Source organism: Eptatretus burgeri, chromosome 3 (genome assembly GCF_056783735.1).
Source record: "Eptatretus burgeri isolate ZD-2024b chromosome 3, Ebu_testis_v1, whole genome shotgun sequence".
Lineage (NCBI taxonomy): Eukaryota > Metazoa > Chordata > Myxini > Myxiniformes > Myxinidae > Eptatretus > Eptatretus burgeri.
The window spans coordinates 29,027,767-29,053,726 of record NC_140963.1 but is presented as its reverse complement, the minus strand read 5'-3'; the positions used below and the strand labels follow the sequence as shown (position 1 = coordinate 29,053,726).

Sequence of the window (25,960 nt, the reverse complement as noted above, 5' to 3'; positions counted from 1 at the left end):
AGGCTCCAATTATCCCACCTTGTGGGCTCACTCGTGGAGTGTTTTCAAACCAGCAAGCACATATGGAATGAATTTGAAACTTGTTTAGGGTGCTGGTGATAGCTTGCTTATTAATCTTGAGAAACATTGTGGTACCTTTAGTACCCACCAATGATAAGTGCTGGCAGAGAGGGGTCCTTCGGCTTAACATCCTTCCTAACAATGACGTACACATTGATTAATCAACCCGCTTGTAAAACACAAGGATGGCAGTTTATAGCCTGGTTGAGATTTGAACCTTGGCTCGACAGCTCAAAGTTGAGTGTGTATACCTCTAAGCTATCCGGCCAGCACAGCATTCAGATTACAACGAATACCAAGAAGTTTGTAAAGGTTAAATGTAACATCTCAAGATCTTCCATCGAATAATGGTCAACGATTTGCAAATCATTCACAAATTGGACAGATGGTTTTTCCTACAGGGTTTAAAGCTTGTGAAAGCGCTATCACGCTCGTCACGTATGCCCACACGCCGAGAGAAATAACAGACAACACATGAGACAAACACGGTTTTTGACTTTGTGGGAAGTCGTTTCGCTGTGCACTCTCGGTGCCGGTGGTGTCATCAAGGGAGGTCAGTTTTCTCTCCCCAGTCAGACGGACATTTTAAGGACAAATGCTCCCCTACACCACCACCGCCATGGGTTGCCAACCGTGTTATATCCACGAAATGCTGAGCACCAAGCGAGGAAATGACATGTACCATTTTTCGAACACCGAACTCCCAGATTCCCAGACTCAGGGCAGACACTCTAATGACTCTCCCATTATGTCTGTTAAAAAGAATATAAATTGAGGGGTTTGAGAGAAATGATTTTTTTTCTGGCAATCTGTTCGCTCAAGAATATGAAGAACATCTGCTTGAATCTGTTTGCTGGACAAGCTATGGAAGATTGTCATGAGAAATATATTTTTGAGCTGCCTCGAAAAATTTTAAAAACAGAGAAGTTTTCCGAACTCCCGCAAAGCATCATTCCTGCAATCGGCACGGAATATAATTTGGCAAAACGGGTCGCTTTTCGAGAAAAAAAAAAAGATTCCCAAACTGATCCTATAATTCTATTTCCTTTCGACTGCTAACGCAAGTCTCTACAAATTCATGTTGAATGCTATTTTGGCAAAGTTTCATGGATTTGGTCATTATTATTGTCGAATTGCTTACATACTGCAAACTTCTGTTTTACACCATTCATTGCACATTAACAACACATGTGTTATCAGGAATCAGAGAGTGCTGAAAACTTGCCTGACGATAGCCAAATAAAAAAAATAAAATAAATAAGAGCAACTTACCCTCCCGTCTCGATTTTAAAAGAGAAATATTTATTGTTGAATCCAGGAAAATCTGGTGTTGGCAATGCACAAGTGAAAGCCACATGTTTTGGGGTCCGGTTAAATAGCCTCGAAGGATTTTGAAAGAAACCAAATGCAGAGTGCCTTCGGGCTGGATTGCAACAGACAAGCTGGAGTCTTGCAAACACCCTCTATTCTTTTCCCCCAGCCAGTCCATGAAAAGAAGGGTTGCAGATAGTACTTTCTATTGCAGTCTGTGTGGCGTCAGCCTTGGGGGGCAATGGACCTACCTGGATGTAGCACCAAGTGCCATCCGTATAGGCAGTATTTCTTTTTGCCAAGGTGTCTCAAGACCTCCCAACTTTTTTCCTCTCCTTGTAAAGACATGCTGTCATCTTGGTTTAGATGATATCAAGGTAAAACGATTTTGAGCGTTGTTGTGCATCTGATCTGCCCAAGCTTTACAAAAAGCTTGCACGCATATGCTTATAAATGGGAACGGTACTCCCAGTAGTCGACCGAGTTGTAATACTTTAAATTATTTCGAGTTTTACTTTCCTTTTCAATGTTCGATCCTTCTGCAAATATTTCGCAATTAAGTGAATCATGGCCTTTTGTAAAGCGGTAATATTTCCTTTATTTAAACCCCATCTATTGCCTCAAAGTGTGAAATGAGTTGGATGGAACCAACAGAAGTTTAGGTGAAGTACGCTTATTGCCATGGGAAGCGAGGTGAAGCTGGAATTTCGAGCGATAATCCTTCGTCGGAACAAAAAGGGTTAAAATTGCGTCCACCACCACCAAGTCAGCTTATAGACCAAAATTTGTTTTGTGAATTGAGTCGTCCTATTCCCTGTAGGTTAGTCGGTAGGTAATGAAAATTGTTGAGCTGCAAGGATTGAGGACATGAAAACAAACTGTTGAAACCAAATGTCACCAAACCTGCTTGAAGGGAGAGGCCAAGAGCCATGGAAAGCCTGGAAACAATAAGCACTCTTCCCTACACAGGTTAATGCTAAAAAGAAAACAGAATACTAATATAACTATGACTAACACTCGAGTTTCATAAATGTACAATGAGTAGAGTGTCAAGAAAGAACAAAAGCCATGCTGTTGATTATGAACAATATAAAACGGAAGCTTGTTCTCATCAATGAACTTTCACTGGTATTTTTAGAATACAGTTAAAAACTGTCTTTTTGGTGCCGCATTGACAAAAATGCTTTCCTTACAAAATGCATCTTTGATATGCAAGATTGAGGCTCATGGAAGAGCGAGGTGAGTGAGGTTAAAAAGGCTGTGAACTGACACTCAGAGGGGCATTTGGGCCACATATGGCCAAGACAAGCCAGTGGATGAATGGAGGGAGAGAGAGAGAGAGAGACAGAGAGAGAGAGTGAGACAGAGACAGAGACACAGAGTAAGAGAGAGACAGAGACAGAGAGTGAGAGAGAGAGACAGAGACAGAGAGTGAGAGAGAGACAGAGAGTGAGAGATAGAGACAGAGACAGAGAGTGAGAGAGAGACAGACGGAGGCACTGAGAGAGTGAGAGAGTGACAGAGAGACAGAGACAGATATTCATTCTATGTTTTGACACCTTCTAGATCACACTGCATCCTTTTCTTGGACAACAGAGAGCATGTTGGTTATCCGATGCACTGTTTGAGTTTCTTTTTCGTTTTAATCTAATCAATGACGTTTATCGTAGAATGTCCTTTGTAATGAATGGACAATGATCCAAAAACAACAGGCCTCATGAGGAATGTGTAACTATTCACTACACTGGTGACTTCGTCTGTGTGGCATAAAAGAGGGCTGATCTCATTGCAATGTCTGTAGTAACCGACACATGATTTGCCTGCTACATGTTGAAATGTCCATATTTAACTCAATGCAGCTGGCTCTGAATGAAAAGATTTCCAAAAATGTCAATATAAACAGGCAGAAAGCATGTCTGCAGCCACAAAAAAACCCTTTAAACTACCACTACTTGCCTTGTAGTTACTGACTTTGAAACCGCACGGGAAGGGAAAGAGAGCCGGCCGAAGGATTAGGCTGGCGGGATTTGGGCAGTGCATCTTTCGCTCATCAGGCTCTGGATGCCCCATGAGCAATCTAGTCAGATCCTTGATGGTGCGGCCGATGTATACACACAACCAAATCTCTGTTGGGAACGAATAACAGCCAAATTGCATTTCACCTGTCCTTTTTCCTAATCTATCGTGACATTTTCTGCACATTTCACAATTTCTGGGAAAATGTAAAATTCCTTGCCAGCAGGAAGAAAATAGAGTTATGTTGATCAAATAAATAAATAACATTGTATTTATATAAAATAAAACAAAACAAAATAAAATAAAAGAAAATTATATTAAAATAAAATAAAAAATAAATAAATAAAAAGTATTGTCACGTGTACCTGCACATTGTGTGGGCCTGGTGCTACAACTTGTGCTTGTGTACCTTGCCAGGGATTGGTTCATATGTCCATGACGGAGGCCAGAACCCGCGTATCACATTACCTTCTCCCTGTGCCAATGAATAGCTGCTTCTCGTACTGTGTGGCCTTTAGCTTCCGCCTCCCTCACTTGTAGAGCATTGCACGAGTCCCATGTGACTCGGCCTGCCTCTCCTGACTCACAAAAGGTCACTAATTGAGAACGTCACACGCCGAGTAGCAGCAACTTGGCTAATGAGGCCAAGTAAAGTTTAGAGTAGTGCATTTCAACCACTCGAGAATCACATGAACAGAATCAGTCATTTCTGACTTTTTCTTTTTTTTTCGTCTTTAACAGCACGAATGCTTTACACTTTATTAAAGGTGAGTTACTGATTGCCTTGGCGAATGGAAAACAAAACTTTCTCTATAATAGATGAATAGGATTTACACTCCTATTTACATCAATAACACAAGGAAAACCCACACTGGTTTTGGGGGGGGGGGTGTGGCGACCCCCGGCGGCAGATGGCATTGTTTATTCCCATAAAAATTCTTCTTCTTTTTGATGAATGCTTTTTCCTCCTGATGATTTTGACGTTTTGTGAGCAGTGGTACAAAAATGTCTGAAGGTGCGTACCACTTGTGACTGCCAGTGTTTATTGCCTTTATTTGCTTGATTCTATGTCTAATTGAAAATGGTGAATACCCAGATATATAGACCACATCCTTCATAAAAAAAAAAATAGATGGGAAATTGAGTCAGTGGGCAAAAACAGGTTTGACTCTACATTGCCTAAATACCCGTTGGCACATTATAAGGTGATTGGAGGGCAGCATTGATGAAGTCAAAGGTTCAATCCATACCCTACATTTGTAAATAGGGAAAAAGGATAGAGAGGGGAATTACAAAGTCTTGGGTGAAAGGGAGTTCTCTATACATAGGATCCTGGCAGTTGCTATTAGCAGGGTACAATAAAACACCTTATGCTAACGTTATTGATGAAATAACTATCCTTCATTAACCCCTATCATATTCGCAACAATATATGGGCGAAGGGTAACTTAATTGGTTCATTTAATAGCGTAGAGCTTAAAATAAACTGGATAGCTTCTTAAATATGAGTCGACGTTTAATTGAAATAAACACATAAATATTATGAAAAATCTAATCAGAGAAATTATTGAAAATAAAATGTAAATACATCTGTTGCTGATAGAGATATATCCCCACAATTCCTCTCCACTCTGTCCCCTCTCCTGTACACACCATGTAAAATACTACATACAAACGTCTGCCAACTCCATGCGTACATATTAAGTATATGGGTCCTTATTGCAATAATGTGAAAATGAAATTTGGTTTTGGGACAGAAATCTTGGAAAAATCCAGTGCAGGGTTTCTATTAGAAAGAGAGTCGCTCTCAGACTCAGAGGTGCCACCATGCCATCGTGTGCTTGTTGGGTGCCTTTAGTATTTTCTACATCATTGACAATCATGAAGAGCAGCTGTTCTGCCAAAGAGTGCAGAGTTGAGTACGTGGTGAAAGTGGTACAAAAATATTTTTTTTTTTTGATGCAGATTCACTTAGGATCTTTTATGGTGATTCGCTGAGGAGAAAAACCTTGGATGTGTAGTTCTGGAGAGAATGTCAATACACCCGTGGGGTAACATCTATTAATCCAAAGCTCGTTTCTGAAATTGTCCAAGGCTTATGGGACAGCATTAAAGAGGACTTTTTAAGCCAGATTTTTTTAAAATGCCAAACGTTATTCTTTCTCCAATTCATTTATACAAGGTGTGCTTACCTGTCGGTTCGTTGACAGGTTTAATTAAAAGACAGCATGTTGTGCTTCATAAACATATTGCATGCTTATCTGTGAGTCTCAATGAGGATGAAAAATGAGGTTAAATACGCAAAAAAACACGATGTTTTATAACACGTAGTTGTTGCTGCTCTCGTTTGTGTGCTTCTGCGTACTTCTATACATTAACCCTCAGGTGAGAAGGTATTGCATTTGGGTGTGTTTGTTTGTTTGTCTGTCTGTTTGTTTGTCAGCACATGATGTGCTAATGTAGGCGAGAAATACCACCTCATAGTGGCCAGTATTATATGTTATCTTTTTTTCAACCAAGTACATCTATAAAGTAGGTACAATTAGAATGCGACTACGTATACAAAATACGTACTATAAAACCATACAAAACAAGTCTTGGTGAGGGTCTGCAATCTTTGATTGATTCTTTTAAACTTTGCTATTGCTTTGAGAAGTATTACCATTTATAATTTTGTGTGCTCCTGAGTTTTTCATTTCCTTCTAAACTCTAAAGGGTTCTTACTGTTGGAAAATAATAAATGTTACCTTTGGGACCGCTATATTAAGCTCCAAATCCTGCGTCTTACATCTTGGAAAGACTGGCTTTAAAAGAGGCATCTTTATCATTAAACTGACAAGATTTTTTTGCTCCAAGTAAATTGATTATTCGTTTTCCAACCAAGTTAATCGATTATTAGGTTCACAATCAAGTAAATCTATTTAATTATGAGATTTCCAACCAAGTCAATCCATTATTAGCTTTACAATCAAGTTAATCGATATTATTATTAGCTTTCCAACCAAGATAATCAAGTATTAGCTTTCCAAGTAAGTTAATCAAGTATTAGTTTTAAAACCAAGTTTATCGATTATTAGATTTCCAACCAAGATAATCAAGTATTAGCTTTCCAACCAAGATAATCAAGTATTAGCTTTCCAACCAAGATAATCAAGTATTAGCTTTCCAACCAAGATAATCAAGTATTAGCTTTAAAACCAAGTTTATCGATTATTAGATTTTCAACCAAGATAATCGAGTATTAGCTTTCCAAACAAGTTCATCGATTATTATCTTTCCAAACAAGTTCATCGATTATTATACTTCCAACCAAGATAATCAAGTATTAGCTTTCCAAGTAATTTAATCAAGTATTAGCTTGAAAACCAAGTTTATCGATTATTAGATTTCCAACCAAGATAATCTAGTATTAACTTTCCAAGTTAGTTAATCGAGTATTAGCTTTCCAACCAAGATAATCAAGTATTATCTTTCCAAACAAGTTCATCGATTATTAGCTTTCCAACCAAGATAATCAAGTATTAGCTTTCCAAACAAGTTCATCGATTATTATCTTTCCAACCAAGATAATCAAGTATTAGCTTTCCAAGTAATTTAATCAAGTATTAACTTTAAAACCAAGTTTATCGATTATTAGATTTTCAACCAAGATAATCGAGTATTAGCTTTCCAAACAAGTTCATCGATTATTATCTTTCCAAACAAGTTCATCGATTATTATACTTCCAACCAAGAAAATCAAGTATTAGCTTTCCAAGTGATTTAATCAAGTATTAGCTTGAAAACCAAGTTTATCGATTATTAGATTTCCAACCAAGATAATCTAGTATTAACTTTCCAAGTTAGTTAATCGAGTATTAGCTTTCCAACCAAGATAATCAAGTATTAGCTTTCCAAACAAGTTCATCGATTATTAGCTTTCCAACCAAGATAATCAAGTATTAGCTTTCCAACCAAGATGATCAAGTATTAGCTTTAAAACCAAGTTTATCGATTATTAGATTTTCAACCAAGATAATCGAGTATGAGCTTTCCAAACAAATTCATCGATTATTATCTTTCCAACCAAGATAATCAAGTATTAGCTTTCCAAGTAATTTAATCAAGTATTAGCTTTGAAACCAAGTTTATCGATTATTAGATTTTCAACCAAGATAATCGAGTCTTAGCTTTCCAAACAAGTTCATCGATTATTATCTTTCCAACCAAGATAATCAAGTATTAGCTTTCCAAGTAATTTAATCAAGTATTAGCTTTGAAACCAAGTTTATCGATTATTAGATTTTCAACCAAGATAATCGAGTCTTAGCTTTCCAAACAAGTTCATCGATTATTATCTTTCCAACCAAGATAATCAAGTATTAGCTTTCCAAGTAATTTAATCAAGTATTAGCTTTAAAACCAAGTTTATCGATTATTAGATTTTCAACCAAGATAATCAAGTCTTAGCTTTCCAAACAAGTTCATCGATTATTATCTTTCCAACCAAGATAATCAAGTATTAGCTTTAAAACCAAGTTTATCGATTATTAGATTTTCAACCAAGATAATCGAGTATTAGCTTTCCAAGTTAGTTAATCGAGTATTAGCTTTCCAAACAAGTTCATCGATTATTAGCTTTCCAACCAAGTTAATCGATTATTAAGTTTACAACGAAGTTAATCGATTCATTATTCGCTTTCCAAGGATACCATTTTTACAATTCTATGACAGGAAGAACCCTTTAGTTTAGACTTAAGCGTGATGGACACACACACACACACACACACACACACACACACACACACACACACACACACACACACACACACACACACACACACACACACACACACACACACACACACGGCTGGTTCTCATTTTAGTCATAGATTATGAACAGCAAATCCTGGTTATGCACTCAATACCTTCGCCGAGGGAGAGGTTATTGCATTTGGGTCCGTTTGTCTGTTTGTTTGTTATTTGTAAAATCGAAGATTATTCAAGTGTATTGGTCAGTCGATTTTGTTATTCTGTCTGTCTCTGTCTGTCTGTCTGTCTGTCAATCACCTACAGGTCACAAATTAAAACCGATCTTCACAAAATTTCACCAAGTTGTAGAGGTTGTCTCAACTGAGAAGTCTATTGATTTTGAGGTCAAATTTTAACAATCCTTTTTCATCCGATTGACTTGAAATTTGAACAAGGTTTGCATATTGCGTCACTGAATTGGGAAACCAACTATTTGAGGTGAAAAGGTCAACTCAAGGTCAAACTTCTAAAATCAATTTTTATCTGAAAAATTGTCAATTTTAATCTGATTGACTTGAAAATTAAACAGCAATTTCGTATTGCATTACTGAATTAGGAAACCAACTATTTTAGAGATCAAAAGGTCAAAAGTCAACTTGAGGTCAAACTTCTAGAATCATTAAATTTCCTCTGAAAAATCGTCAAATTTTCATCCGATTGACCTGAAAATTAAGCAGAAATTGCATAGTGTATCACTGAATTTGGAAACTAACTATTTTTGAGGTCAAAAGGTCAACTCAAGGTCAAACTTCTAAAATCATCAATTTCAATTTGAAAAATAATCAATTTTCATCCGATTAACCTGAACTTTGATAAAGATTGTCAATTTTAATCTTAATGTAATGGACAATTTGATGTATCTCTGGCAACCTTTGGAGAGGGGGTGGATTTTTCAAGTGTCGTGCTCTGCACGATGTCTTTTTCTTGTTTATTTGTTTGTCTGCACAGAATTTTCGTTTTTTCTCCGCAACTGCTTGTCGGATTGAGAGGAAATTTTCACCGTAGGTGCGACTACTCATGTAGGAAGTTTTTATCATAATTATGACATCATAGATCATGTGATGTGGCAGCGATGTTTGTAAAAGTGGAAATGATTTGGACATTTGTACATCTAAAACCACACCAAGGGAAAAAATTAAACTTGGCACATAACAAGTACTCCTCATGGGGAATGAGAGTGATTTTTTGATGACATCATAGGTGCCTCCATTATGACATCATAATTGCAAATGTACAATGCTACATCTGATCAGTATGAAAATTGTTGAGGGTCATCTAGGGATAAAATGGTCCACAGAAAAAAAATGATAATGTCATCGGTAACGTGATTCGGCAGCCATATTGTTGTTTTTTTTTTTTTACAAAAACCTTAAAAAATCTTCAATCAAGTGGCGAAACAGATCGAGGTGAAACTTTACACGTATGACTGCCTATCTAGGAGGAACAAAAGGTTCAGACATATGATTTCATAGGTCACATGGTTTAGCAGCCAAATTGGATTTACCCAAAAACCTATAAAAAAAATCTTCTCCAGAATGGCTGGACAAATCAAGGGGAAACCACACAAATGTTCCCCAAGCCATGGGTGTATCAGTTTGTCAATGAGTAATTGATTGGTCACATTGTTTGACAGCCATATTGGATTGAAGAAAAATATTAAATAATGTTTTCTCTGGAACCACTTAATCAATCGATGTGAAACTTCACATTTATGATCTAGTAGTGATGGAGAATATGCATGTTGAAAATTTTAGCTTGTTCAGATGTATGGTCTGGCAGCCAGAATTATTTAATTTTATTGATATGGGTTATTTATTTTTTATTTTTTTTTGAATGAGGCTCAAAATGTGCCGAGAAGGGTTTGAGGGTGGAGGGGTTCTGATTACTCTAATGCAAGACTGTACCTATTTGGTCTTCCATTTGATTTGAATTGAATTTATTTTAATCCAATTCTAAATTAAATTGAATAATAATAAATAAGTCATGGTTTAGGGTCAGGTGTCTAATCAAAGCGGGATTTCATCAAAACGGGACGTCTTGGTACCCGGTCATCACTGCCAGCAGTTATAAAGTGGCAGTTCTAATTATGTTTCTTATTAATTACGGAACACACCGGTATACAAACGGCACACAAAATACACCACACAACAGAAGTCCTGGTGAGGGTATGCAATCTCTGATTGCTCTTTTTCTCGTTTATGCACTGCAAGTTTGAGGGGCGTTTGATAAATTATTGGAACAAGATACTCACAATAGTCCAAACCACACAAACTTTTTAAATTTCTCATTCTATAGCAACACATATTGTTAATTAAATATACTTTCAGTTTCATACTAATCATATAGTGCAGTGTATGCTTGTACTTGTGTAGCATTTACAAGATAGCTTTGGAGGTATGTGTACTTGCCATTGATTCAAATCCTGACACAGCTATAAACACTCACCTTGGTGTTGAATTTCGACGAATAAACGAAACGAAAACATGGAATCGGAGTTTCCACGGCTCGTGCGTTTTAGCCAACATGGTTGGAACTCGATACTGGCTAGACAGGTGACATGACCCGTGATCAGCTGGTGTATCATGTGACGACGCAAGTTACACAACACTTTTGTGTTTTGCAGGCATGGCGACGCATCAACGGGTGCTCTCTCTATCTGAAGGCCGTTCATTGATGGACGTTAAAGATCCCACATTGTCTTTTCTGAAGAGGATGTGATGTGAGTTATTGCCGACACCCAGGCCACATTCCAAATGCCTGGCCAAACTCTCTCGCCCACCCGTACTTCCAGGAAACCGAGTGAGTATGCCAATGCCCCCAACGTGAGTTGGCTGAAGCCTTGGTTCTCGAGTAGACCTGAAAACTGGGAGAAGAGGATGATACTTGTTTATGTATTCCGTACTCATAATACGTCCTCTATTCTTGTGTTGACTCATTAGTTTTTTGGTGAAGATCTGAATCCAGATACTGTAATGTTTTTTTTAAAATGTTGTTTCATATACAGTCTATGGCTGTTGGTTGCCTCATTTCTGGAAGTGTGGCTGTGCCGCTGATGCAGTGCCCCTTTTACCAGGAAGCTGGTCATCATTTTGCTGATTTCAGAAGGATGACGATGAGTGGTGTTATTTCAATGTTATTTCACCACCTGGTGTTATTTCAACAGCACAACAGGGGCTCAAACTCCAGACCCTGAGATCTTACGCTAGCTACATTAACAGTTAAGCCAACACTAGTCTTATTAATCTAACTCTGAAGGGAATCCAAGACGATTACAATTCCCCTGTCTGTGTGTCTCTCTATGTGTGTGTCCACGTCTATATATTTTCACTATAAAAATGTTTTTCTCTGAAACTGCTTGTCCAATCAATCCATCCATTCATTGGGACCATCCTCTGTGCAGAGCGTTGGTGCTGCCTCAGCAGTCTCCTTGGCTATTGGGAACAATCCTGGACGGGTCGCCACTCGGACGCAGTACACCAGCAAGCTAGTACTCATTTTGCCGACCTCGGAAGGATGACAGGCAGAGTCAACCCCACCTGGTATTAATTCAACAGCCGAATGGGATTTGAACTCAGGATCCTAGGATTCATTTTTCTCTACATTTGCCAATAGTGGTAATCAGGTCGTGATTAGAATATCATTAGCCAATTTGGGAAAGCCAATCAAGCTATGCACATGCAGCAAGTGGCTTAGATTTGGCAAGTGGATGCATGTTGATAATTTCGAACGTATGGTGACCTATAAAATTGTGACCTATGAAATTTTCGTATGTATGTGACCGTATGTGACCAATTAAATTTTCAGCTACAAGTGTAGCAAGTGGATTAGATTTGGCTATACGTAGGTGCAGATGTGGATGTACGCATACAGAGGTACCTGAGCTCGTCTCACGACACCTTTTAGCTCAACGAGGTCAGGTATCCTTTCCCTGCAGGACGTTTTCGTTGATTTTAGGAGTCACGTCACACGTCAATATTGAAGCGGTGACTTTTATCCCACACCACCACGACCATTGGGTGAAGTGGATTTCGTTTGCGTGGCTGAGCAACCACCACGACAAGTCGACAACGAACGAGCACTTTCTTCCTCTGCATGCGACGTCATCTTGAGGCCCTGATGTCTCGACACGGTGAATAGCCATCCTTTTCTTTGGAAACAGCTGGAGAGATCACTGGAAGGATTTTTCATCGACTGGACTTCGTTTAAAGCACGTCATTTCCTTTTAACTGTGAGTGAGTTTTCTTTTTGTCCTTGTTCATGTTATTCACCATGTCATAACAACCAGCACACCAAAAGGGAGCATGACCACATGTACCAACATTGGGTCACCCCACGCTGCGTACTTCGTGTATGATTGTATATTATTGAAAAATATTTAAAATGTCCTCGCGTTTTGTGCTATTGTGGGTACGGTTTGTCACATCTTGTTTGTTTAACACTTTGAATTCCCCACGTGTGTTTATAAACCACCGACAAAGACGAATGGCTTATGTTGAGGGTAATAATTACATGCTTGGATTACATTGCTCAAAATCACACTCCTAAATCATACTAAGTACCCGGGGGATGACATCATGTTGGTGCACACAGTGCAGAAAAGGAGGGTGCCTCAAGATTTATATTTAGCTTCTCCTTCTTCTTCTTCTTCTTCTTCTTCTTCTTCTTCTTCTTCTTCTTCTTCTTCTTCTTCTTCTTCTTCTTCTTCTTCTTCTTCTTCTTCTTCTTCTTCTTCTTCTTCTTCTTCTTCTTCTTCCTCTTCTATTTATTCTTCTTCCTTTGTAGGCTCTCAGGCTGGTTTATCTGGTTATATTAAATGTAATAAATAACGTTTAGTAATCTCCCTCCCAGGTGCCAACTTTTTCGTCAACCTACCGGTTTCACCGGAGGAGACGATGAGTTTGCTCTTCATCTGTCCATCCAGCCATCCATCTGTCCTACCTGTGCTTTTTACCACCACACCGAAGGTGAAGGAGGTTATGTTTCACCGCTGTCTGTCTGTTTGTTCATCTGTCTGTGAGCAGGATATCTCAAAAGGTAGTTGACGGATTCGGACGAAATTTGGTGGACACGTTGGGTGTGTGACAAGGACGAATTGATTCGAATTTTGGTGAAGATTCAATTCCGCATCCGGACACGAGAATTTTTTAAAATCTTATTCGTGATTCTTCACCATTTATAGATGGGGCCAAAAGCGATATTTCAAAAAGTTGTGGATGAGTTGGGTCGGTGACAAGAACAAGCCGATTCGATTTGGCTTCAGGTCCGGATCCAGATCCGGCCTATCAGTGGGATACAAAACGTAAACTGTTCTGTCAGGTACAGGTATGCGCTCGACCGAGTGCCGTTCTAGCTACCCTAGCCATAGGATACCTAGGTACCCATAACCCTAGTATTGCCTTTGGGTCGATTTTTATTTTTTTTGCTTGTTTGTTCCTTTCAAAATCGAAGATTCACAAGTATGTTGGTTGGTCTGGTTTTTGATTCTGTGTGTTTGTTTGTCTGTATGTTAATTGCCGACAGGTCACAATTTTAAACCGATCTTCAGGAACCTTCACCAAATGGTAGAGTTGGTGAGAAGCAAGAAGCCGATTTATTTTGACGTCAACATTGGCCAAAGGTCAACAACTGAGGTGAATTTTCTAAAATACTCTATTTTCATCCAATTGACTTGAAATTTGAAGATGATTTGCATATTTGGTCATTTAATTCAACCACCAATTACTTTGAAGGTCAAATTTATTTGAGGGATTTTACAAGTATCGTGCTATAAGGCCGCGGTCACATTTGCCACGGCGGCCGTGGGGTCTCCAAAATCTATGGCCATTAGAAATTATACGGCGGCCGCAGTATTTCCACGGTCACACAATGTTGCAGTCACATATGTTTTTATTTTTCGGGGAGCTGCACGGGGTATTTATAAATTGTGGAGACCGAAAACGTGGGGTTGCCGTACGGTCTTTGATTTGATGTCGCACGGAGACCTTCGGGCGTTCTTGCGGCAGCCATAGAATTTTCAAGGCAGACGCAAGGTGCCCGCAAGGCGACCGCAGGGGGGCCGCAGGGGGGCCCTAAGGCGAACTTGCGAACAGACGGACGGTAACAAATGGGTTAATTTTTATTTTTTTACCAGTTTTTTTTTTTCGGCTTGTCGAATTGCTGCGGCGAACGTAGAGATGAAAAAAGTTATAACTCCGCGTTATAATTCCACGGCGACCTTACGGCCTGTAAAATATAGCCATACGGCGTAGGACCACCCTGAGGCCACCTCAGAAACTCTGCGGCCGCCGCACGTTTCTGTCAATTCAGAGGGCGTACGGCCGCCATATCCTCGCCGTAGAGCAAATGTGACTTAGGCCAAGGTCTTAGAAATTGTGGAGACCGAAAACGTGGGGTTGCCGTACGGTCTTTGATTTGATGTCGCACGGTGACCTTAAGGGGGCCCTGCCGCGGCCATATAATTTTCAAGGTAGACGCAAGGTAGCCTCAAGGTGCCTGCAAGGCGACCGCAAGGGGACTGCAGGGGGCTCTAAGGCGAACGTGCGGCCAGACGGACGGTAACGAATGGGTTAATTATTATTATTTTTTTTACCACTTCTTTTGTTTCGGATTGTCGAATTGCTACGGCGAACGTAGAAATGAAAAAAGTTATAACTCCGTGTTATAATTCCACGGCGACCTTACGGCCTGTAAAATATAGCCAAACGGTGTAGGGCCACCCTGAGGCCACCGCAGAAACTCTGCGGCCGCCACACTTTTCTGTCAATTCAGAGGGCATACGGCCGCCGTATCCTCGGCGTAGAGAAAATGTGAATTAGGCCTAAGCGCCGTCTTTCTTGTTCGTTACCTTCGCGAGAGGAGAGGGTATTGCATTTGGGTCCGTTCGTCTGTTACTTGGCGAAAATTTTTTTTCGCCAAGTATGTTGGTCTGTCGCGTTTGTCTGTTTGTCTGTCTGTTTGTCACACAATTTTTGGCCACCGTTTTCAAGCAATCGTTCTGAATTTTTTTTTCTGTGTAGTTGACCAGCCAAGGACACAACGCTTAATTTTGCTGAAGATCTGAATCCGGATCTGATAATTTTTTCAAGTGATTCTTCACCATTGAGAGATCGGGCTTAAAGCGATATCTTGCACAATATCTCAAAAGGTTATGGATGGATTCTGACGAAACTTGGTGGACCGGTTAGGAGTGCCACTTGGAAGAATTAATTCAATTTGGATGAAGATCCGAATCCAGCCAGATCTGGATATGAGAATTACTTAATTGTTAAAAATGATTCTTCACCATTGAGAGATTGGGCCAAAAACGATATAGTGCTGCATAGCATGATATTTCAAAAATGTATTGGGCCCGATATGTTCTTGTGGATCAGGCATTGCGTGGCGGAGGTACGCGCTCTACCGAGTGCCCTTCTAGTTCGATCTGTGTTTCTGTTCATCAACATGTCCTCTATTAATTATGGTATTTCGATGAACCAAAACTTTTGAATTTTTTTTAACGAAACATGGTAAGGTTTTAACGTAATACTCATGAGTGTACATAATTATGGAGCTGCCATGATGGTTTGGAGGCATTCCCTTAATTGAGCTGTTAAGCTTGGTTTTGAATCTCGACGCAGCTCTAAACTGTCGTCCTGGTGTTTCACACGCAAGGTAGGTAATCAATGTGTGCGCCGTCCCTCCGATGGACATGAATCCGGAAGGCCCGTCTACAGGTACTGGTCGTTGGTTCCTCAACAAATTACAAATTCCTGTCCAAATCAACTCCAGTCGAACGTCAAGCTTGGTCAGCTGGTTCGTGAAATACTCGGGCCAAATTTCCTCCATGGATGACCCCATGACAAGAAGATGGGATTCCATATTAGGGTCGCGAAAGAGGTTGTTTACTAGTTGACGTTTGAAAAGTCAGGGAACCCTACTAAACCCTTTGAACGATTCAAACTGATTTAAAAAGGGATGCTAAATGGGCAGTAACCCTTAGTAATCATTAATAATCTTCAACAATCCCTAGTAATCCCTAGTAATCCCTTGTAATCCTTAACGTCACACTGGAGTGTATCATTGTATGTTGCCAGGGACTCATCCAGACTTAGTGGCTTAATGCTGTTAGAGTGTAAGCTCTGAGTCTTGTAGGTCAGTTCGTCATAGCAACGTTAAGATCTTATAAAACAAAATGTCATGAGCTGTTTCCTTGCTTGACGCTCAGCATTTCAAAAGGATACAGCACGGACATGCAGCCATTGTGCCTTGGCTTCATCAGCCTAATAGCCTCCTCTTGTATTGAAGTTCCTTGCAAGGGAATTAATTATTTTTTATTTCTTTATAACCTGAATTCATTTGTGGGATAAATCCCAGCGACATGAATGCACATCACTTGGAATTTGTCTGTAAATTAATAAATTCTAACTGCGTGTTGCTTTTCTCATCGTCACCATATGTGGACCGCATGTAGTCCTTTTGTCTGTTCGTAAGAGGGATGAGGGGAGAACGACGACCTCCTTGTACCTCGTATTATTGAATAATGTGTGCCCTTGTATTTGAACTCCTCTTTTCCTTTTCTTTGCTCAAAGAGTGCACTGTTCGAGTATTCCATCCAAGTGATGGATTTGTGAGCACCTCTCCCAAAAGTATTCACCCAACATTGCTGTAAATGGATTTAAGTGACTCTGTAGTTGCCAACTACAGAACTACTGCTGTATTGTAGAACAATAGAACAATAGCTGTGAGTGTGTGACATACCTTTTTAAAGGAACCTTGGGATGTTTAATGGAACAGCTGCCGTTATGTCCCAACTGAAGTGCAGTAGCCTACTGTCTACACCATAATTACACTCTCTGATTGAGTGTAAAGCACTAGAGGGAACAGTTTATTTCAGATCTTATCTACTGGGACCTTAACTAAGACTTGATGTTGAGAGAAGCACCCATGCCTGGGAGCGGCGGTGTACAGGGTGCTCCAAAAAATACCTGGACAACATTGGTTGTTCTTACATTTAGTACCACAAATGATACCACAATACCCTTTGGTTTATATGATCCAGAAACTCATAAAGTTTTCCTTGTTTTCACGTCTGGCGGTTTAATGTCAAAGAAAATGGTGACTCCACAAGAGAAAGCTCAGTGCGTCGAAGGGTTCATCGAGATGAGATCCGACACGCACGTTCGATGGAGTTTCTGCAGAAGGTGTGGAAGGAGTCTGCCATCGCGGACTACTATCAGAGAGTGGTACAAGGGGTTTAAGTTGACTGGAAGTTGTCAGAAACATAAAAGTACCGGTCGACCAAGCACAAGTGCAGCAGACGTTGAACAAGTACGTGAATCATTTCACCAAAGTCCCAGAAAATCAACTTGACACACACCCAGAGAACTGGGACTAGCCAACCACCACTGCACACAGGATTGTGCATAAAAGACTGAATCTTTATGCCTATAAAGTGCAGATTCTGCAGGAACTCGAACCAAACACAAGGCATTGACCTTGGGAATGTTCAGTCACATAGGGGATGATGAAGATTACTTGAAAAATATCATGTTCACAGAAGAAGCTTGCTTTCATGTATCAAGGAAGATCAACCGGTGCAATTTGAGGATCTGGGGCTCTGAAAACCCCCACGTGGTCATTGATCACATCCCTGACAGACCAAAGGTCAATACGTGGTGTGGCCTTCTCTGTGACTGCATGGTGGGTCATTTTTTCTTTGCGGAGGATACAGTGACCTCAACAATTTACATGAACATGTTGGAAGGATTCGCCTTCCCACGGATTGAAGACCTGCAACACGATATCATTTTTCAACAGGATCGCACTCCCACTCATTGGGCCTTAGTCATTGAAATCGTCCTGAATGAAAAATTTCTCGGTTTTTGGATTGGCCGAGATGGACCAACCACCTGGCCTCCACGATACCCAGACATGACCCTCCTTGATTTTTGTTCTGTGGGGGTTTGTCAGATTTGTTGTCTACAACATCAAGGTGGCAAACCTGCAGGATCTTCGTTCTCCGATCACAGCTGCATGCACACTGGTGGATGCAAACATGCTGAGCTGAACATGGCACAAATTCTTGTACCGCCTTGATCTCCTGTGCAAGACAAACGGAGCTCACATTGAAGTGTATTGATGGTGTGCACAAAGCTGCATGAGTTTCTGTGTCATATAAACCAAAGGATATCGTTGTATCATTTGTGGTTCCAAATATATTGATAAGCAAAGTTGTCCGGATCTTTTTGGAACACCCTGTATATCCTGCCATTTCCACGTCAGAGGTTTTTCCCTGCAGCATGGAGTCCTGGGGTGGAAACGGCAGCACACATGATGATCGAAAAATGATGGATGGAAGAAACCACCAGAACATTGAACAAAGCATACTAGCAGGATACCCATCTCCGATGGATTCAAAGATGTCTCACCTCAAATGAGCAATTTGTTGGAGTGTGTATTTGTAGAAGCGGGAATTCAAGGTAAAGTGATGATGTGGACCATGACACGTGGTATATGTTTACCTTCTAGACAATGGTGTTCTGCTCAGGAGAATGACTATTCTTCATGATTAAAATTGACGAATTCTCTGCCATTTCATGTCAGATTGCTTTGTAAATGGTCTCATGCACAGCTTCACCATCTTGTCATAAATCACACCGGCAATGTCATAACTAGCACAACACTGGCGAAATCCAAAGAAACAATAGTTGCCATGGGAACAGCAATTTGGTAATTTGGAAAATTTGACCGATCAGGTGTTTTTCATGATGGAATGTTGGGCATCACAAATTTGGTTGGTACATTTTTCTAATTGTGACCGAGTCGGTGTTTTTGATATTTTGGATGGCATTGACCTTGACTTTTGACGATATTGATCAGATGTTATACACGTATGAGACACATGCATGCGAATAATCTGTCGAAGTTTCATTCTGTTATCTTGAAAAATTATTGAGGCTTGGGAATAACAAAATCGCAAAAATTATCCCATTTGATTGTAATTGGGTGAAATTGTTGTTGTGGACATCGTTTTCTGTTTGCCACGTGGGGCTTTTCTCTTTGCCATGTGGGGCTTTTCTCTTTTCCCTGTGGGGCTTTTCTCTTTTCTATGTGGGACTTTTCTCTTTGCCACGTGGGGCTTTTCTCTTTGTCATGTGGGGCTTTTCTCTTTTCCCTGTGGGGCTTTTCTCTTTTCCCTGTGGGGCTTTTCTCTTTTCTATGTGGGACTTTTCTCTTTGCCATGTGGGACTTTTCTCTTTTCCCTGTGGGGCTTTTCTCTTTTCTATGTGGGACTTTTCTCTTTGCCATGTGGGACTTTTCTTTTTGCCATGTGGGGCTTTTCTCTTTTCTATGTGGGACTTTTCTTTTTGCCATGTGGGGCTTTTCTCTTTTCTATGTGGGACTTTTCTCTTTTCTATGTGGGACTTTTCTCTTTGCCATGTGGTACTTTTCTCTTTGCCATGTGGGGCTTTTCTCTTTGCCATGTGGGGCTTTTCTCTTTGCCATGTGGGGCTTTTCTCTTTGCCATGTGGGGCTTTTCTCTTTGCCATGTGGGGCTTTTCTCTTTGCCATGTGATGATTTTCTCTTTGCCATGTGATGATTTTCTCTTTGCCATGTGATGATTTTCTCTTTGCCATGTGAGACTTTTCTCTTTGCCATGTGATGATTTTCTCTTTGCCATGTGATGATTTTCTCTTTGCCATGTGATGATTTTCTCTTTGCCATGTGATGATTTTCTCTTTGCCATGTGATGATTTTCTCTTTGCCATGTGAGACTTTTCTCTTTGCCATGTGGGACTTTTCTCTTTGCCATGTGGGGCTTTTCTCTTTACCACATTGAACTTTTGCACCCTCTTAGCCTTGGTACTGAGGTGGTTTACCAGTTGGGGTGCTTTTGATTATGGCTGGTGACCTTTAAGTGTTACTGCAGAAGTCCTTCAGACAGAAAGTCCAATGGGGTCCATAGGGTTTTAGAGGTCTAAGGCTTCTAATGAAGTTAATAGGTTCTTCGGGGTTTTGGGGTTATAAAGGGTCTTTCGGTCTTGAAGGGTCTTAAAGGGTCCAAAGGGTAAATGGCATCTTATGGGGTCTTTAGGGTGTAAAGGTTTTTAAGGATCTTAGGGGTCCAAATGGTCTGGGGGTTATAATGGGTGTTAGGGTTCTAACAGGTCTAAAGGGTCTCAACAGTCTTAAGATTTAAAGGGTAGCATGGTCTTAAAAGATCCATAAGGGTGTAAAATATCTGAAATGGTCGAAAAGTTGTAAAGGCTCTAAAGGTCTACATGTCAAAAAGGTACTTTCCAATAGTCGGTTGTTAATAGACGTAGTTAATAGACATAGTCAAGCTCTAAAAACAAGTAATTGATAGATGTACTTTCAGTCGAACTCACGTTCAAACAGGACGTAATTAATCGACATAGTAGTGTACCCATCCCCGATGGATTCGTAGATGCCTCACCATAAATGAGCAACTTGTTGGAGTGTGTATCGGTCGAAACGGGAATTCAAGGTAAAGTGATGGTGTGGACCATGACTCGTAGGACATGTTCACCTTTAATATTGACAATGGCAGCCCGCTCAGAAGAACACCGATCGTTCATGATTAAAATTGGCAAATTCATGACCATTTCATGTCAGATCGTTTTGTAAATGGCACCACGCACAGCTTCAACATCTCGTGGTCAACATGATACAAACAATGTGAGTGTTTGTCAAGGTTACCTCGACAAAATCGGTGAGAACGCCCCAACTTGCTCGTAAAATATAATATGCCAACCGCCATGGGAAGCACGAAGAAACTGACATTTCGGACTTTAGTCTCCTTAGTCGGATCCTTAGATCCTTAGTCTCCTTAGTCGGATCCTAAGATCCTTAGTCTCCTTAGTCGGATCCTCTTTTGCTCCGACGAAGGGTGAAACGCCTGAAACATCAGCTTCACCATGCTTCCCACGGTGGTTGGCATATTTGATCAGTATCCTGTTGATTCCACCTATTGTTCTACTTGTCCATCAATGCAGAAGTTCCACACCAGCTCTCATGTGCAAGAATAGTTCTTTATTATTCGACGATTCGAGAAGTCCTTGGTGTGTGTGTGTGTGTGTGTGTGTGTGTGTGTGTGTGTGTGTGTGTGTGTGTGTGTGTGTGTGTGTGTGTGTGTGTGTGTGTGTGTGTGTGTGTGTGTGTGTGTGTGTGTGTGTGTGTGTTTTGGTTGCCCTTCATATCCGAAGAAGGATGTTCACGTGAAACATGCAAGCTACGTGGTCAATTCATATATTGTGCAGAAGCTGCTTATTCGACCAGTAACAACACTTTGTAGTCAAGAAAATGGCAAGTGGTGTAACCCGGTGTCAAGGGAACCCTCAACAACACCAGACCACTTGCTACTCGCAGTTTAAGCACTAATTTATCATTTGTAATACCTCCATGGGATCTTTAACGTCCGCTAAGTAATGGAACATCAACTATGATGGTGGTCCGACAGGAGAAGTTAGGACGGGGAATTGTCAGAGTTCTAAAGAAATAAATAAAAAGATGACATTGCAGATCCGATTATGGTTTTCGTCGCCATCCGACCTCAAGCGGTCCTCACCCCACAGTGCACGGGAGTAATGAGCCCGAAGGATTCTGGTGCAACCTACGAGAAACGCATTCGTTTTGTAAATCCATTAATCATGGGAAAAGATGAAAGCCTTATAATTCTGTGCTACACAAACTATTATGATTCCAAGTCGTGTTTAAGTTACAGGTGATGAACATAATGTGTTTTTGGTACAACCTGCAAATATTGCTCACACCGTCTCAAATTACAGGGTCGGGATAATAATGTAAGGCATGTTCGAGGAGCAATTCATGCGTGTAATGTGATGCTCCATATTTTATTCCTTGCAATTATCCAACGTCCTGTTATTTTAAAAAAAGGTCCAATTACTGTTCAAATTTGAGCTTATTGGTTTGACTTAATGAATATGTGCACGCGTACGAGACGGAGAATATGCAACATTTCTCAAAAAGGGTTCCTCTTTGAATTGAGCAACATTCAGCCAAACGGTGAGGGACAAATAATTAATTAGTATAATCAAGGGTCTTGTTTAATCAGCCTCTCCATGACTGTGAAGGACATTTGCAGAATCGTTTTCAGCACCCGCGCTTGTATCCCCTGAAAGGCCCAAGCAACGCTGTCCGCGGGCCGCAAGGGGTAGGACAATGACAGCCGCCCTGGAGAGAAGAAGAAAAGTCAGCCGAGTGGATGGCTTGATTCAGACTCCCGCAGTAGCGAAGTGGAGAGAAGTGGCGTGATGGCTGTGATTACCCTCGATTCGTGTGAGCAATTAATTTGATTCAACATTTATGAGATGCAGGTGTTCTCAATTCAAAGGCCTACATGAATTTTTCACACAACTAAATGAACTGCCTTGCTGGGTTCATTAGGAGAGGTCCTCGGAACACCTGAATGCTCAGCACGAGTTTGGATCTACATCCTTTCTAAATCATTCCGTCACTTTGAAAGAAGGCGAATATGAAGTCAAGGAAAGCAGAGCCAGAAACCTCCCACTCGCTTTCTTTGCAGATGATTTGTCTGCAAAGATGGCTTGGTTTTCCTTTTTCCTCTCGCAGGGAGTTTTATTAGGACCACAAGACCTTCGGTGGATTAGTCACCAGATGAATCAGACAACTTAACGCGCAAAGCAGTTGGTTGTAGACGTGGTTGCTTCGATTCATGGTAAAGAATAAGCCATGTAAGTTGGTGTTGTAGAGGTTGTACACTTGAAAGGAGTCGGATGGCTTGAATATGTGACTTTTGAAATAAAAAAAACGTGACATCAATGAATGGCTGAAAAAAAAAAACTTTCAGTGTAAAAATTGTCAGTGCATCTAAAGCTGTTTTTCAAAAGTGTAATTTGTCGAGATGTTTGTGTTGTAAGTTTTTTTTTTATAACTAGTGAAACTTTTGTCAGTCATCTTACAGGGAAAACTTTTTGTTGTTATCTGTGAAGGTGTGTTAGGGTATAAATCAAAGCAAGTTATTGATCTTCTCACCTGTGGAGATTGTGGCTTGCAATACGTCAGTAAAACTTGACAACGTTTGCATCAATGTTTGAATGGGCATAGGTGTGGTGTCGTGTGACTTCTGGTGCTGACATATTTATATAATCATTTCAATGAGGTTGGGTATGATTTTAGTCATTGTTCAATCCAAATTAGAGATTCATTTAATGTTGATGTTTTTTTGTTTGTTTGTTTGTTTTTAGAAATGAAGAGGATTGCAGTGTTGAGCAAGGACACAAAGAGCATTTTTGGATTCAGGTCTAATGTGTGATTTATCCTCTGGCCCTTCATTTATTGGGTACAAGGTACAGGGTCTGTTTCTCAGGGTAATGTTTGTGGTAATGAGTATTTTGTTAATCCAATTAGAAGGAGACCTCGGGGTCATGGATGTCGTAATATGAGGAGTACTGCTCAAAAAGTGGGGATTTCAGATATAATTGACAGACTTCGATGCTTTGATGATGGGAAACTTTTTCATGAGTTTTATATTCTTTTGAGATCATGTTCCAAGTATTTATTAGCTGGTATTTGACGCAGTTTAGAAAATACACACGACGTTTTCTTTTTTTGGTAGAGGCTTTTTGTAGCAGGGTTCTTAAAAGTAGGTCTACTGCCAAAAGTGATGTTAGTAGTGAGATCTTGATTTGTGAGTTTTCTTGCAAGCAAGTGGATACGCTTCAGCTCCATTAAAATGTTAGGGATTCTAGTATGGAGAAGTTATTGCCAGAAATGGTTAGGAGGTGAACTGCATTGAAAGTGTATTTCACTTTTACCAAGACTGTGGGCCAATCCTTATTTAATTATGCTAAATGTCTTAAAACTCTGAATGTAGATGCAGTTAGGGATATTTTAGCAACTGACTGTGCATGTTCCTCTTCACCTTTTTGGTATGATCCATGTGGGCATGTGATTTCTGAGGATTTGAATATAATTAGTAACTTGCAAGTACCACCAGCTGCTTCACTGACAGGGATACTAAAGGGGGGAAGGGGAAAAAAGGTGGAATAGGGAGAGAGTGGTGGGGGGAGGCGGAGGTGAGGAGGGAGGGGGCGCAAGGAGGGGTGGGGATCGAGGAGGGGTGTGGGACCGAGGAGTGGTGGGGGAAGGGAAGGCAATATGAGATGAGAGGAAGGGAAGGTAAACGTGCGGGGGAGCGTTAATACGTCCAGAGACAAATACCGCCCGGACGAGTCAGGAGCCAAGCTGGCCAGAGACAAACACTGCTCGGACAAGTCTGGAGCCAAACTCCATTCTGACATGAGCACTGCCCAGACACGTCTGGAAACAAACCCTGCCCGGACACGTTCGGAGACAAACACCATCTGGATATGGAGAGAGAGAGAGAGACAGAGAGAGACAGAGAGAGACAGAGAGAGACAGAGAGAGACAGAGAGAGACAGAGAGAGACAGAGAGAGACAGAGAGAGACAGAGAGAGACAGACAGACAGACAGACAGACAGACAGACAGACAGACAGACAGACAGACAGACAGACAGACAGACAGACAGAGACAGACACACACAGAGAGAGAGAGAGACACAGAGAGAGAGAGAGAGAGAGACACAGAGACTGACAGAGACTGACAGAGACTGACTCTTCATGAACAACACACACACATATCCGTGCTTGGCTGATATTGGCAACAACCCATAAACCTTGAGTAGCTTTCACTGATAAACAATGTTGCATTTCTATCGACTTTTCAGGGATATGTTCACCAACCTTATTCTTTATAAACAGCTGTGTGTGGTGGGTGGAAAAAAATTTGGCTCGGTAGTTTATAAAACATGTTAGTACAGCAAATGGCTCGGAAATTGGGTGTTATTTCACAATAAGTCACTCAGGGCGATGAGCACGTATCACTCGCTCAGGGTGACAGAGCATGAACCACAAACTCAGGGTGATGGAGCACGAACCACTCGTTCAGTGTGACGGAACATTAACCACTCGCTCAGGTGACGGAGCATGTCCCACTCACTCAGGGTGATGGGCACGTATCACTCGCTCAGGGTGACAGAGCATGAACCACTAACTCAGGGTGATGGAGCACGAACCACTCGCTCAGTGTGACGGAGCATTAACCACTCGCTCAGGTGACGGAGCATGTCCCACTCACTCAGGGTGATGGGCACGTATCACTCGCTCAGGGTGACAGCACAAACCACTTGCTCAGTGTGACGGAGCATTAACCACTCACTCAGGTGACGGAGCATGACCCACTCACTTCGGGTGATGAGCACGTATCACTCGCTCAGGGTGACAGAGGTTGAACCACTAACTCAGGGTGATGGAGCACGAACCACTCACTCAGTGTGACGGAGCATTAACCACTCGCTCAGGTGACGGAGCATGACTCACTCACTTAGGGTGATGAGCACGTATGACTCGCTCAGGGTGACAGCACGAACCACTCGCTCAGTGTGACGGAACATTAACCACTCGCTCAGGTGACGGAGCATGTCCCACTCACTCAGGGTGATGGGCACGTATCACTCGCTCAGGGTGACAGAGCATGAACCACTAACTCAGGGTGATGGAGCACGAACCACTCGCTCAGTGTGACGGAGCATTAACCACTCGCTCAGGTGACGGAGCATGTCCCACTCACTCAGGGTGATGGGCACGTATCACTCGCTCAGGGTGACAGCACAAACCACTTGCTCAGTGTGACGGAGCATTAACCACTCACTCAGGTGACGGAGCATGACCCACTCACTTAGGGTGATGAGCACGTATCACTCGCTCAGGGTGACAGAG

The 25,960-nt window shown here is 41.1% G+C and overlaps 1 long non-coding RNA gene across 1 annotated transcript; it reads left to right on the top strand.

Annotated features, from left to right (window-relative positions):
- The first annotated feature begins 10,803 nt into the window (after window positions 1-10,803).
- LOC147029608 (uncharacterized) lies at window positions 10,804-24,196 on the top strand. The gene is made up of 4 exons (XR_015055732.1): window positions 10,804-12,406; window positions 13,027-13,142; window positions 13,699-13,808; window positions 23,407-24,196. It is a non-coding gene; the product is annotated as an uncharacterized LOC147029608 (long non-coding RNA).
- The last annotated feature ends 1,764 nt before the right edge of the window (window positions 24,197-25,960 follow it).